Below are 16,313 nucleotides of genomic sequence, written 5' to 3' on the forward strand. Positions count from 1 at the left end.
CACAAATTCTTCAAATGACATAAGGAAAAAAATGACAGTTGTTACAGTTCTTGACCACAAGATGGCATGGTCACAAAACTTCTTGGGTACATTCAGGGCATGATCCTGAAGGTACTTACCAAGTTTCATGATGACACATAGATGCATTGCTGAGATACATCCTCATATCCTGTTTTTTTGCATTTGCCAGCACGTTACAGGAGAACAGGGTTTGAGTATCAAAATTCCTTTGATAAATTTTGTTCAGACAGGTCTCAAGATGATGTGAGCCAAATGTGGTGAAGATTGGATAAAATTTGGAGGAGTCTAATTAGGCGGAAATTGACGTCATAGGGTGCATTGAACTTGTCTCATCCCAGGCTTTTAAATTTTGGACAAATGGTTCGAAAGTTATGACCATAAATGAATTCCAAATTAGGCCCAAATTTGACCCAATGGTGGTGCTAGAGCATTGGCAACACTTGGCCCAATTTAGTCAGAATGTTCCTTAGACCCTCCCCAATCAGTGTGCCAAATTTCACAACTTTTTACCAGAGAGTTCTATGGGCTCCCCTAGACACCCTAGCCAGAAGAAGAAGAAGAAGAAGAGGAAGAAGAAGAAAAAAACAATAGGGTGCCTATGCACCCTCGGTGCTTGGCCCCCGAATAATAAGAAAATATAGAATAACAATATGGTGCCTACACACCTTTGGTGCTTGGCCCCCTAGTAATAACAATAACAATAACAATAATAAATATAGCTGCAAGCAGCAATTACAGGGCTGAGCACAACAGAGGCATAGTAAGGAGATAAGCAAGCATCAGAGCATGGTCATGATTTACATACCAAGTTTCAGTGCAATATGCAGTAGTGTTGCCAAGACATTACATAAAACACTATACGGCGCTTATGTAAATGCATAAAATTGGAAACTGTTTGAGATATGAAAAAGTTTTTTTTTAATATGATGGCTATGACATATACCAAGTTATAGCCTCATGTCCATTTTGGCATGCTTGCCGTCAAATTCATTTGCATGTTATTTCAGAAGGGTTTGACTAATCAACTTGCATTCTATAACTTTTTGTGGTATGGTCTGAAGATAAGCTGATTCCATTTTGATGAAACTGGGACGAATGGTCTAGGAGGAGTTTGAAAAGTAGGTTTTTCAGAAAATTCAAAATGGTGGAAAATCTAGTCAGGCAGAACTTGAAACCATGTATGCACTTGACTCAGCATGAGCCAAAGAATCAGAGAAAAAAAGAATTTTGTGTGTTAAATTTCATAACTTTCCTATGAACTGTTCTACGGGTTGCCATAGACTCAACAGCAGAAGAGGAAGAGTCAGAATAATAAATATAGCTGCAAGCAGCAGTTACAGGGCCAAGCACTACAGAGGCAAAGTAAGAAGATAAGCAAGCATCAAAGCATGGTCATGATTTACATATCAAGTTTCAGTACAATAGACTGTAGTGTTGCCAAGATGTTGCATAAAACACAAGGCGGCACATATGTTAGTGAGTTATATGGAAATGGTTTGAGATATCAAAAAGTTTTTGCCAGCATATTCTGATGATGATCTGTGTGAAATCTGTGTGAAGATTGGATAAATGGTCTACGAGGACTCTGAAAAAGTAGGCTTTTAACATGACTCAAAAGGCCAGACAGACAAAATGGCCTACTGTAGAAAAATGTATATCGCTGGTTTCGGACCAACAGTTCGGTTTGGTCTAGCAACACAAAATCCACAACTTATTGCTGGCATGGATGGAAGATGACCTGAGTTGAATTTGGCGAAAATCGGACAAACAATCCAAAAAGCAAAAAAATGCTTTTTTTCATATCTCGTGAGCACTAGGTGGCGCTGTTCCAAAACTGTGCAGGTCCCATCAAGTCATGATGGCTATGGCATATAGTAAGTTTGATCTGAATACATTAATGCATTACAGAGATATAGCCTCACATCCATTTCGGCTTGCTCATTGTCAAATGTGTTTACGCATTACTTGGCATGGTCTGAAGATGGTCTAATTTGATTTCCGTGAAAATTGGACAAACAGTCTCGGAGGAGTTCAAAAAAGCAGATTTTTCAGGAAATTCGAAATGGCGGACAGCAAGTTCGGCTAACCATGGCATAATTGGTATCATTACTCTTGGCATGACCCAAGGAATCTAGCAAAGACCAATCTCATGACAATGGGCAAAAGGAGTCAAAAGCTATTAGCATTTTTTAAAATTGCATTATAATTTTTAACCACAAGGTGGCGTTGTTCCGAAACTGTGCAGCTACACTCAACGCATGATGGCTATGACATATATTAAGTTTGGTCTGAATAGGCTAAAGCGTTACGGTGATATAGCCTCACGTCCTTTCTGGAGTGCTCGCCATTGAATTAATTTGTGCGTTATTCGAGAATGGTTTCACTGATCAGCTTGAATTCCATAAATAATTTTTTGACTTGGTCTGAAGATGAAATTCAGCTGACCATGGCAGAATTGGTATCATTGTTCTCAGCATGAGGCAAGGAATCTAGAAAGACCAGTCTCATGACAATCTACAAAAAAGTTTTCAAAAGCTATTAGCATTTTGTGAAACTGCATTATAATTTTTTCCTGAAACTTTCTGTGTACCTTCAGGGTATGGTGCAGATGACGCATACCAATTTTCGTAATGACATGCCAAGACATTCGTGAAATACAGCATTTTATGTCTAAATTCAAAATGGACAACACCCAAAATGGCTGATATAGGATAATTTCATATCATTCAACTCAGTATGCCCCACAGAATCTAGACACCAGTTTCATGATTTTACAACAAACCCTTCAGAAGTTATAAGCAAAAAATGCTTTTTTCATATCTCTTGAGCACTAGGTGGTGCTGTTGCAATACTGTGCAGGTACATTCAAGTCATGACATATAACTAAGTCTGATCTGAATATGCTAAAGCATTACAGAGATATAGCCTCAGGTCCATTTTCAGGTGGAAGTTATTAGCATAAACATGAGTGCAATTTTGAGCTGTTGGTGGCGCAAGAGGTTTCAAGCTAGAGACTTCAAACTTGCTGTGGTAACAGTTTAGACTGTCCTATATCTGTGGGCAAAATATTACAACTTTTTACCATATGGGCTTATGGGCTGCCATAGACTTCTTGGCAGAATAATAATAATAATAAGCACACTAACGAATACAAGAGGGGTCTTCGCCCCTTCAGGGCTTGGCCCCTAGTGAGAACATTAACGAAAACAACAGGTGCCTACGCACCTGTGGTGCTTGGCCCCTAATAATAATAATAATCTCTACAAAAACAACAGGCTTTCAGTACTTCGTGCTTGAACTCCTAATTATAATCTCAGACCATGCACCCATTAGCTTTAAATTAAACAGTGACACCACATCAAAAACCTCATTCAGATGACAGTTTAACATATTTTTGCTTATCAATGATATATTCAACCATTTTTTAAGAGAGAGTGGACTTTACTTTTGGCTATATAGTGTACCTAGCAAACTAGCTTAAACACAGTTAGATAAATCAGTCATAACAACAAAAACTTTTGCAAGGAATTTTATCCAGAAGCAATAAACACTTTAAAATATATTATAATACATTATCCAATTTAGAGAATACATGTAGCTCATGAGAAATTGAAAAAAAACCTTGAATACTATCACACTTCCAAAACTTCATGAAGAACGAAGGAAAAATTTAGAAACTCCACTAACACATCGAGATTATGAAAAAGCACTAAAGCTCCCATCCAATAAATCACGTGGCATCAATGGCTTCTTTAAGCCATCTGGACAACCATTTCACCACTTTTTATGAGAATGGCAGATGAGATATAAAGCCTCCATCACACCACACATGGACACAGCTCTCATTTCAGTACTACTTAAGCTGAACAAGGACCCAACAAAAACAAGCTGCCATCCCATTTCATTAATCAATACAATATTAACAATCTAGAAATAATACACATCTCATCAAATTAATAAATTTCTCTTAACATCAACACTCACTGTCCAAAGGATTCCATTGTCCACAGCATAGTTATTCCAAACTTAAATTGTATTTATTACAAAAAAGAAGATATTTACAAAAATCAAAAACTCAAGTAAATAAAGGATTGCCAAGATATAAAGTAGATTGAATCTGTTGCACATGGTGTCAGGCCATGAGGTCAAAGGCTGTCACTTCCATTTCAGGCCACACCCCCAGGTGAAGTCACAGGTTCTTTATCCCCAGAGGCCTTATGTCTCCAACTTCAGTCTCTAGATGGGGTCAACTCACATAACATTGCATGAGATACAAAATTATTTAGCATACATAAATTTAATATATAAAACAATTTTTCCTATTTTAGCTCCTACAATGTCACTGGATGCAGAAAAATTTTTTTTTGACAAAGTGAACTGGACTTTCTTGTTTGCATCCTTAAAAATTCAGGGAATCAATCCTTCAATGGATATATTTATAATTATAATTATGTTTGGCCTATATATATATATATATATATTTGCTAGGTGCACTATATCACATAACAAGGGCCACAGTACTTACTCATAGACCCACTTGCCACAGAAATTATACAGACATCACATTAAAAATCTTTAACCATAAAATCAGCCTTTATGCAGATAATGTATTATTGATTCTACAGAACCAGATAAAATCAATAAAGGTAAAAGTAAAAATTTCAGATTATTCTATAAATCGGAATAAATCAACTATCCTTTACCAGTTTATGGGGATACCTGGAAAGTTGCATGCCAGGGACAAAACACTAACTTCTCTTTCAACACAGCTGCAATCACTTATCTTGGCATAAACATCTCCTCCTGGCTGACAGAGTTATTCAATTTCAACCTCTTCTCAAAACAACTGAAGATGACGTGCTGCAATTCTTGTGCAGTTATGTCCTCCGCCTATAGACTGTTTCAATGAGAAAAACAGTAACAAAGTTACTGTGCATTTTCATTCCTAAAACATTTCCAGTTGCACAATTTTTGAATGTAAAGCTGTTAAAACAAAACGATTAGCTTGTAATTTATCTCCCAAGAAGTGAGCAAGATATTTATAGAAATTAACTATAAACAATTGTTTACTGGATCGATTACCAGATCCTTTAAACAAGAATGTGAGAAAACGGCTTTTTTCCTGCTGACATAATATTCAAAAGTGACCAACCCCGTTGTGTGTCATAACTTGAAAGGGAGTGTGTTTACACCACAACAGTAGTGAAAGTGTATTGTAGGTTGGATGCCTACAACTACTTTCTTAAATTAAAGTTCTGAAATATTTGCTCCTATAATGTGGATGGCATCTGTATTGTGTATGGTGACATGGAGTAAGTCAAATGATGTTTAAAAGGTACTCAGCATGGTTTGTTGCTAGAAGGAAGGGGAAATTGCAAGCAGATGCCATACATGTATAGCTGGGTGAGTTAGCTAGCTAATTGATTAGCTTTTTTGTTTGGCAATTAAATGCATTACACAGCTCAGTATTCACCCTTTTAGGATAGAACATGTGTTTTGTACAGTTTGTATTTTTCCTCTGATTTTAAATGTATGTGATTATCAGATTAGACAAGGTTTGTAATGTTGCTGCAATTCTTGTGGCTGTGGAACAATATCTTTTGTCAGTGACCTGAGAGAACAACAAAACAAGATGGTCCTAATATTAATTTTGACATCCTGTCCTTAAATCAACCTACCAGATGCATGAATTATGGTTCTTTGCTATTGTTTTGGACACTGTTTACTGCTGACCGAATATGTTTCAATTTTGGTGAGTAATTGTGTAATTTGGTTTTCTGGAATTCTCAGTCCAGCCCATATGGTGCAGAGGCCCTTGTTGTGGTTGGAGTTACTGAGATCACAGATCCCCTTTGGTCCTGATATTTGATGTGAACATTGGCAGGAGCCTTTGTTAGGAGACTAGTCTTATTTGTTTTAACAAGTATAGGAGGGTTAAAAAGTATTTGGGTTGGCTTGCTGTCTTTTTTTATATTGAATATTTTTATATATTTTTAAGGCCATTAATATGAAATGATTTAATATATATAACATTTGTGTGTAATTGAAATAAATAAGCGATTTAAATTTGACCTCTTAAACCATATACTAAATTGCACATCAATGTAAAAAAAAGTTAGTAACAAATTAGCAGTTTTGCTTCTGTCAGCAGTTTTCACTCTTACGAGTTTGTGCTGTAGTATGTACAGTTGAAGACAAAATTATTAGCCCCCCTATGAAATTTCATATTATTTTTTCACAGTATTTCATATTATATTTTTCCTCTAGATAAAGCCTTATTTCTTTTAATTTGCCTGGAATAAAAGAATTATTTAAAAAAAAAAAACTGCTAAGGTCAATATTATTAGCCCCCTTAAGAAATTATCTGTTTGATTGGCTACAGAACACACCACTGTTGTCCAATTACTTGCCTAATTAAACTAATTAATCCTTCAAGACTTTAAATTTCACTTTAAGCTGAGGAGTAGTATCTTGCAAAACAAATTGTAAAATAATTTGTACTGTCATCATGGCAACGACAAAAGAAATTAGTTTAGAATTGAGAAAAAGAATTGTTAATGCTCACAAAGGAGGAGAAGGATATACATGTTTATCAAAGCATTTTCAAGTGTCAAGAACTGCTGTGATATAAAAGAAAATGTGATTTATCAGACCAGACCACTTTCGTCCATTGCTCCATGGTCCATTTCTGATGCTTACACGTCCATTGTAGGCACTTTCGGTGGTGGACAGGGGTCATCATGGGCACCCTGACCGGTCTGTGGCTATGCAGCCCTATACGTAGCAAGCTGCGATGCACTGTGTGTTCTGACACCTTTCTATCATAGCCAGCATTAACTTTTTCAGCAATTTGTGCTACAGTAGCTCTCCTGGGGTAGAAACTCTACACCAGACAGGCTAGCCTTCCCTCCCCACACACAACAGTGTGCCTTGGGTGTCCATGACCCTGTCTCCTGTTCACCGGTTTGTCCTTCCTTGGACCAATTTTGATAGGTACTAACCACTGCATACTGAGAACACCCCACAAGTCCTGCCGTATTGGAGATAGTCTGACCCAGCCATCTAGCCAGCACAATTTAGCCCTTTTCAAACTCACTCTGATCCTTGCTTGCCCATTTTTCCTGCTTTCAACACATCAATTTCAAGAACTGACTGTTCACTTGCTGCCTAATATATCCCACCCGTTGACAGGTGCCATTGTAATGAGATAATCCATGTTATTCACTTCACCTGTCAGTGGTTTTAACATTATGGCTGATTGGTGTATTTGTATATGCATATGTAACATGGGTATCCTCATCTTCTCTGACGTGTGCCAGATTAATCTTAATAAAAAAAAATATAATCAGAGGAAATGCTTATTTATTTGGAACAGATATTTGATGAATGTTTCCTGGATCAATAAAATGGTAGTTTTAATCTATTGTATGCTGTAACATTGTGAATACAACAAAAGGTTTAAAAAATGATGTAAGTGCAATAAGTATACATACTTTTTCAATGTAGTAACTCCAATAATGTCATTATTATTCTTTATGTTAGAATACAGGGTGCCTGACAGCTGCAGGCACCCTGGTTTGATCCTGAGCATGGGTTAATGTCTGTGCAGAGTTTAGCATGTTCTTTCCATATCCACATGGGTTTTCTCTGGATTCACCAGTTTCCTCCCACCTCCCAAAAACATGACAACAGGTGGGCATTTAAGATCTGTGTTTTGATGTTCTAAACTAGAATTTCTCAACTCCAGGCCTGGAGAACTCCTGCCATGCGCAGTTCAAAGTTAACCCTTCTGCCAACAAACCTGATCCAAATAATCAGCTAACTATTATGCCCTTAATGAGCTGAGCAGGTGTGTTCAGGGTAGAAAAAAATGTAAACAGTTTTTTTGTTTACATTTATGCCCAAATGTATTAGTTTTTGTTCATGTTGTTATCCAGGCAAAGTGTCATGAGCCTTCAGTCTCAAGTACAAATCAAGTTGCAAGTCAATCAAGTTCAAGTCTAAGTATAATCATAAGTCACTGTGCAACTCAAGTGTGACTCCAGTCAAAGTCTTCAACTCGAGTTTTGAAAAATTTCATTGTTTTAAAACCAGTTTGGGGGAAAGACAACTAGCCCACAGTCATATGACGCACATGCATGTGTGTTGTGATGTGGATGCTTTGACATTGTGACGACACCAAGCGATAACACCAAACTGAGCATATGACAGGGCTAGTCACAAAGCTTTTTATGTCACTTAAAAAAGAAACTCCTTCTGTCCCTATATCTTCCCTTAAATTAGAGAAACTGTAAATCCCACTAGTAAAATTAACTAATATACAGTATAAAGGTTAAACCTAAAAAGGCTAGGGTCTCTCCCCTTTCAGTGGAGAAATTAAGGTCTCTAAATGAATGATGGTGGCTGACATTGTAGTAGTTCAAGCTACTTTGAAGTAAACATTTGGAAATTTCTGTTACAAGTGTGGTCAGATGGCCCACATGAGCAAAAATTGCAATACCAACGGTTTTATCCACTGCCACCATCACAAATGTGCATGAAGAATTAGTAGTTACTTTGAAGAAAGTAAGGAATATGATTACTACAGAAGGAAACAATCAAAACCTAGACATGAAGTTGGTACTCCTATCCATTGAATATGTTCAGAAACACAAAGCACAAGCAGGTCAAAAACAGGAACACTGTTATCATTATTTACTGTACACTTTGTATTTATAGACTTTGTATTTATAGGCTGGATGAAATCTGATATCTTCTGTACGGTTTAATCAGATGAGCTATTGCAATAAAGTAACAGATCTATCCAAAAAAAATCCAAAGAAATATGTAACCTTCCATTTGGCATTGAGTTTGTGTGAAGTACAATTTTACCTCAAAGTTGATTTATACTGTAAATATTACTGTATATACAGATTTCAATTGTTACATTCCTCATAGTCACTGTCGACTTCTTGATTTCAGAAAACAGCAACTGGTTGTTGTTGTTCCTCTTTTGGCTGCTCCCGTTAGGGGTCGCCACAGCGGATCATTGGTCCTCAAATTTTTTTGATTTGGCAAAGTTTTTATGCTGGATGCCCTTCCTGATGCAACCCTCCCCAGTTTTGTCCGGTCTTGGGACCGGCACTGAGAGAGCACTGAAAACAGCAACTTGTTGTGAAGAGGAAAAACTGCCATATGCTAAAACAGATTATCAGTACAGCAAAAATAGACCCCTAACATCCTTACCTTAACCTACTTCCACAGACCTGAATTTAAGGGGAAATATGTGTATCTCTGCAAAAGTGGATTCAGATACAAGCTTTTCTTTCTTAACAGGTAGCTGTCATCCTCAAACACCTGTGACAGCAAAAGCCTTGCACACAAGTTAGCCCTCTTAAAATCTGAAACATATTTCTCTTCATTCAGTCTCCACACTCACATACATACATGTAACTCACCTGTAACCACAAAACAAATGCATACTTTACTACCACCCATGACCATTCAAGGTTCGATGTGTTGTGCAATCTGAAATGCTTTTTCGGCTCACCACAATTGTGCTGAGTGGTTATATGAGTACTGTACTGTAGCCTTTCTGTCAGCTCGAACCAGTCTGGCCATTCTCCATTGACCTCTCATCAACAAGGTGTTTCCATGCGCAAAACTGCCGCTCACTGGATGTACTTTCTTTATTGCACCGTTCTGAGTAGACTCTAGGGACTGTTGTGCTTGAAAATCCCAGGAGATCAGCAGTTATAGAAATATTCAAACCAGCCTGTCTGGTACCAACAATCCTGTCATAGTTAAAGTCACTGAGATCACATTTTTTCCCCGTACACTGATGGTTGATGTGAACTTTATCCAAAGCTGCTAGCCCATATCTGCATGATTTTATGCATTGCACTGCTAATTGGCTGATTAGATAATTGCATAAATGAGTAGGTGTACAGGTGTTATATATTCAATACTCAGACATTGAATATTGCAAGAATTAAAAAAAGAGCAACTTCATTAAGCTGATACTAATGGGAGATGAACCATTTGGTTTTAGTCAGACTGCCTGACTGATCTCTAAAATAAAATTCTGTACAAACAAATCATATCTATGCAGGGCTTTCCATAAAAATATTCAATTAATTGAAAAATTATTTATATTGAAAAACATGTACATTCATTGAGCATAGTTTTGTTCTTTAAGGATCATTCTCCAATGTTATTAAAAGAAAATATTCTCAAATAATTATACAGCCGCATGATCAATCATCAGCTGCAGACAGAGAGGAGGCAGGTTGAATCAGCAGGTAACACGACACCTGTGTCTTATACTGATGTGTACTACTTATGTGTGTTTCTCTGTGCTTTCATTGACTGCTGTAGCCAGAGAGAGAGGCACGCATGGCTGGCAGAGCTTGCAACACACCCACATGCGAGGAACACTAGCCATGAGCTAGTGGTGGCCCCTTTTCAGTTGGTTTTTATTTTTTGGTTGAGTTTTTGAAAGTGTGCTGAAAAGCAAAATGAAAAAATAAATGCAAGCCCAGAGCTTCTCGAGTCTTCCACCACATAGACACCAGGTTCTACAGTGAAACCCAGGCCCAGGAGGACTCAGACGCCACCATCTAAGCCTCCCCACTTGGCTAAATCAAAAAAATTCCTCGCTGTCATCCACCATACCCAACACCAAGCAATTTTTTACCTTTGCACTAGGCAGCAGCTGCGCTTTGAAACCCTTGCTTAAGAGCAGGCTGAGAGCTGGGGGTACTCTAGAAGCTGCCGCAGCCCACCACATCTCCAGTTGTGTCCCATGCCACAGGTCAACAGATAGTGCTCACCAAGATGGCCTCCACTGACAATCCAGAGGCCTTCATTGAGTTTTTTGAGTGTGCAGCAGCTGTGTGGGAATGGCCAGAGGATGAATCAGCTCTGTGACTCCTCCCCTTACAATCAGGAGATGCCTGAAGTCATGGACTGAGCTGAAATATCCAAGCATCAAGAGGACGGTCCTACAGCAGGTCAGCCGGACACCAGAGGAGCACCGTAGACATTTCTGGTAGCTGCAGCTCACTGAGGTTGGCCGCCCATTCACCTACGTAGAGCAGCTGAAGTACTCACTGGTGGTTGATGGTGGATTAGTAGGACAAGGAACAGATCACTGAACAGTTCATTGCTAGACTAATGACAGAAACAGTAGAGTGGTGGCAGTCCCTGGTCCAGATGTCCCTCTTTTTCTCACTCTTTCTCTATCCCTTTTCTCCCTTCTTCTTCTTCCTCAGTACCAGATCCTGGGAACTGAGGTCCCAGGGCCCCAAAACTGACACCCTGGACACACTTTCCTTCTTGCTTTTCCTTCCCTCCCTCCACTGCCTTTCTAACATCTCCCTATACATCCTTCATCTCTCTCTCCACAGGGGGAACATCCCATGCCAGCCAGAACTAGGACAAAGCCTAGGCAGGTTTGTTGGCACTACCTGGAATCCAGGCATATCCAGGATCAGTGTTCCCTCATGGAGGTGGGAACACTGACCCAGATCCCTGACATGCCTCAGGCTTCCCCAATTGAACAGGAATGTGCCACATACCAGTGAGTATCCAAGGGAGTACACATCAGGCCTTGGTGGACTCGGTGTGTAATCAGACCTCAGTCCACTAAAGACTGATTCAAGGCAAGGCATTGAGAAATACACGATTAGTGAAGGTGAGGTGTGTGCATGGGGATATTCATGAATATCTGCTATTAATAAATTTCTTGGGCCAAACACATAGTGGGAAGGGGGTGGTTAGCCTCACCCATCCAAACATTTTGGGGACATTTTAGCCGGGGTTTAGGAAAATGTTAAAAATTATGATGGTGGATGGGTCCTGCCACAGTGTAGAGAGGTGTGGGATGTGTCCAGCTCTGGCCAGGGAGGCAGTGCTAGGGCCATCAAAGTCTGTACCATGTCATGTTGACTCTGTGGTAGGGGGGAGGGCTCTGCACCCTTACCTGCCTCCCTGGGGATTCACCTTGGGGAAATCACCCAGAACAGACATGTGACGAGTCTTTTCACCATGCCTTTGACCAAGTGAGAGTGATGGTCCAATAATCCAGCCAGAAATTGCACTCACCTACCCATATTTTTCAATCATCAAGGGATGCAGGACACTCACACAAAAGAAGAGACCACTCAATTATTGTTTCTGAAAAACTGCAGGGAAATGCTTCTCCATGCAGCCCACTATAGTCCCATAGTGGGGCACTAGGACAGGATAAAACACTCAACAGTCTAATGGCTGTTTCTATTGGCCGGGCATTCACGGCAATGTACACAGGTGGTGTGCAGCTATGTCAGCTGATGAACCCGTCAGCCACCCCAAAAGCACCGTTACACCCATTGCCCTTAGTCGAGGTCCCCTTCAAAAGAATTGGCATGGACTTTGTCAAAATGATATCCTTGAGAGGTGCAGGGATGGGTATCATTTTGTGGTAGTCCTGATGGATTATACAATGCAATATCTGGACACAGTGCCTTTGTGCAACATCTCAGCATGCAGTGTTGTGGATTCACTCTTCCGATTAATCTCCAGAGTTGGAAGTTGGGCAGCGGGGTATGTGGCAGGAGGGGCATGGTCGAGAATTGGCAGTGGATGGGGAGGAGATGGGTTGAACTGGCAGGTAACCCATGATGATTTTCACCTGTGCCTTATTACTGATAACCTACTTATGTGTGTTTCTCTGTACTATCAGTGACTTCTGTATCCAGAGATAGAGTGGGATAATTGGTGGAGCTTGTAACACACACACATGCAGAGCATGAAACTGACCCTGGAACTTGAATGGTCTGAAATCAGCTGCAGCCTAAATAGTAGTTTTGTGTTTTAAAATATAGTTAGTGTGCTTACTCGGTCACATTAGACAGAAGAAAGAAAGCTTTCCAGAAATGTACACAGGGCATCGCATTCAGGAATTGAATAAATTACTATTTGTTTGAGGCATGGGTTCTACAAAACCTCTGTAGGTGCTCTGTGGTATCTGGCACCAAGACATTAAAAGCAGATCCTTTAAGTCCTGTAAGTTGTGAGGTGGAGCCTCCATGCATCAGACTTCTTGTTCCAGCACATCCCACAGATGCAAGATTAGATTGAGATCTGGGGAAATTGGAGGCCAGAAATATACCTTTGTCGTGTTCCTCAAACCAAACCCAAACAATGTGTGCAGTGTGAGAGGGTTCATTATCCTGCTGAAATGGACCACTACCATGGGGGAATACCATTACCATGAAGGGGTGTACCTGGTTGTTTAGGTAGGTGGCACATGTCAAATAGATGTCCACATGAATGCCTGGACCCATTGCCCAGAGCATCACAGTCCCTCCACCAGCTTGTCTTCCCATGGTGCATGCTGGTGCCGTCACTTCCCAAGGTAAACAGAGCACAGAGTAACCGGCCATCCACGTGATGTAAAAGGACAAGGGTTGTGTTACTCCACGGTCCAGTTCCGACTCTTGTGTGCCCATTGCAGGCGCTTTTGATGGTGGACAGGGATTAGCATAGGCACAGACTGTGGCTACGCAGGCCCATATGCAGCAGGATGTGATGCATTGTGTGTTGTGACACATTCTTCATGTAACCATCATTAAAAGTTTTCTGTGACTTGTGCCACAGTAGCCCTTCCGTAGGTTTGGACCAGATGGGATAGCCTTTATTGCCCTCAAAATGAGTCAATGAGTCTTGGGCGCCTAATGCCCTGTCACCCTGTCATTGTTTGTCCCTCCTCTGATCCTCTGTCTGTAGGTACTTACCACTCCCGATCAGGAGCACCCCACAAGCCTTGGAGTTTCAGAGATGCTCTGACCCAGTCATCCTACCATAATGATTTGGCCCTTGTTAAAGTTGCTCAGGTCTTCACTCCTGTCTGTTACAAGATAATCAGCATTATTCATTCTTTCTGTGAGTGGTCATAATGTTTTGGCTCATCTGGGCATCATACCATTATACCCATATGCGCTTGTTGAACATCTCATTCCAAAGTTGGTCCACCCTTTGCTGCTTTAACAGCCTCTACTCTTTAGGGAAGGCATTCCACTAGATTTTGGAACATGCTTGTGGGAATTTCTGCTCATTCAGCTACAAGAGCATTCGTGAAATTGGGCACTGATGTCAGGTGAGAAGGCTTGGCGCACAGTTGGCATTCCAATTCATCCTGAAGGTGTTCAGTGGGGTTGAGGTCAGGGTTCTGTGCAGGCCACTTGAGTTCTTCCACACCAACCTTGGCAAACCGTGTTGTGGAGGCACGGGTGTGGTCAAGTGCCGGATTTTGAATGCTCTGTGTTTCAGCGAGCGGCACTGTGAATAAAAGGGGGAGAGGCAAGAGCCACGAGACAGAGAGCTGTGCAGCACAGAAGAGTGCATGTGTGTATGCATTTATGTTGGTATGAGCCTCAGAGTATGCTGTGGGAAAAGTGAACAAAAATTAAAGAGGAAAAAAAGAGCACCCTTTTGAGCTGTCCCAAGCCTGCCTCCTGTCTCCTCCGTCAAACACAGTGGAGTGTCCCACATGTCTTTATGGAACTCGCTTTGTGCACAGGGGCATTGTCATGCTGGAACAGGTTTGGACTCGGTCCATTAGATTCAGTGAAGGGAAATCATAAAGCTACAGCATACAAAAACAATTGTGTGCTTTCACCTTTGTGGCAAGAGTTTGGTTGAAGGCCCACATATGAGGCTGATGGTCAGGTGTCCACACAGTAGCATCGGGCACATGTTTTGTGTTCAACTTATTTCAGTTTTAACATTATGTGAAATAGCTTCTTTTAGCTTCATTGGATGGATGGACCTCCACAAGTTATGAAACCAACTGAACTACATCAGGAAGTGAATCCACAGACAGCTCAAACTGCAAATTTCATGCATGCATAAAGACAGACTCAAACATGCTGCCTTGCCATCAAACTGCAAACAGCACAAGGACAACGCTCTCTCTGTATTGGCGGTCATCCAAAGCACAAACACACTTCAAAAGCTTGAGGCAAATTCATCTCATACTCACTACACATCTGTGTACACTGTTTTCCCTGAATTTGCTTTAACCAAAATTAATTAAGTACACTAAACATAAACCCTTACATTTTCGCTGTATTACTCAATTTATTTGAGTAATACAGCGAAATACAGCTGCATGACTTGCATGATGTCTCATTTGTCTCATTCTACTGGATTTTTTTAGTTGAATCACTTTAACTGAGCTTATTTTAAAGTCCGTTGTCAATGGCAATGAGCTAATGAACGTTAACAATTCCAGAGGCAGAGTGGAACACAACACAAGGAAGATTTTTATTGGGCTGTTTGAACATAGTGCATATTTCTGTGAACGTTTGCTGGTGAGTTGAAGGACTTTTTTTTTAAAAAGTTAAAATGAGCTACATATCAAGCTATTGCTCACAAGGCATAGCAGGTAGCTAATAAAAATAAATATAATTTAACACTGCATTTACATGCCAATTCCAAACCTTTTGCCATGGCCTTTTGCAGATCGTATTGTTTCACAACTGATTTGGACCATGTTTATATGTGGTTTTAAATCTAACAGGTATCCGATATTTGGTCAGTGATCCTCAATAAACAACCAGACAAAAGCACCATCTCTTAATTATATATCAGCTTAATCAGAGCTTGGTTCTCTAAGGTAAGGTTAGCAAATGTGCATTGCATGAAGGGATTTTGAATATTTTGAATATTTAATGGTGATCTTGTGATTTTTGGACGATATTTGTAAGCACAATGGTGGTGTGCTCGATGGTGTTCATATTAAACATTTGTGAGTGACGCTGCTCTGACCATGGCAGTGACAACCTTCCGCATTTTGGCAGGTCAAGTTTAAATAGGCAAGACACCAGAACGGATCTGTTCATTAAGGCTTTATTGTAAATGCAGTGCAACCTTATCAAGGACCTGTTTTCACATTAGTTTGGTGAGTGATGTATTACACAAACTAGCTTACATTGATAAATCGACCTTTTCATGCACGAGTCAGGTACTAACCCAAGTTAGCTACCAAAGAAATGCAACCTCGTGCATCCTAGCTACATGGTGTTAGCCAAGCTAGCTAGCTACTGTATACATTTCAGCTGATACGGAGTCTGTTCTAACATGTCATGCTACATAACTTTACTACTGTTTTTGTAGCTGTTTATGGAAAATTATGAGGATAACTTAACAGATCATAAGTTTTAAGGACAGTTTGCCTCGTCAGCTGGTAAAAATTAATCTAATGTGGATTTTTGTCACTCAGCAGATTCCAAGCAGATCCAAGAAAAGCTAAGCAAGATGATGTGGCA

The sequence above is a fragment of the Pangasianodon hypophthalmus genome, chromosome 25, assembly GCF_027358585.1.
Source record: "Pangasianodon hypophthalmus isolate fPanHyp1 chromosome 25, fPanHyp1.pri, whole genome shotgun sequence".
Classification (NCBI taxonomy): Eukaryota; Metazoa; Chordata; class Actinopteri; order Siluriformes; family Pangasiidae; genus Pangasianodon; species Pangasianodon hypophthalmus.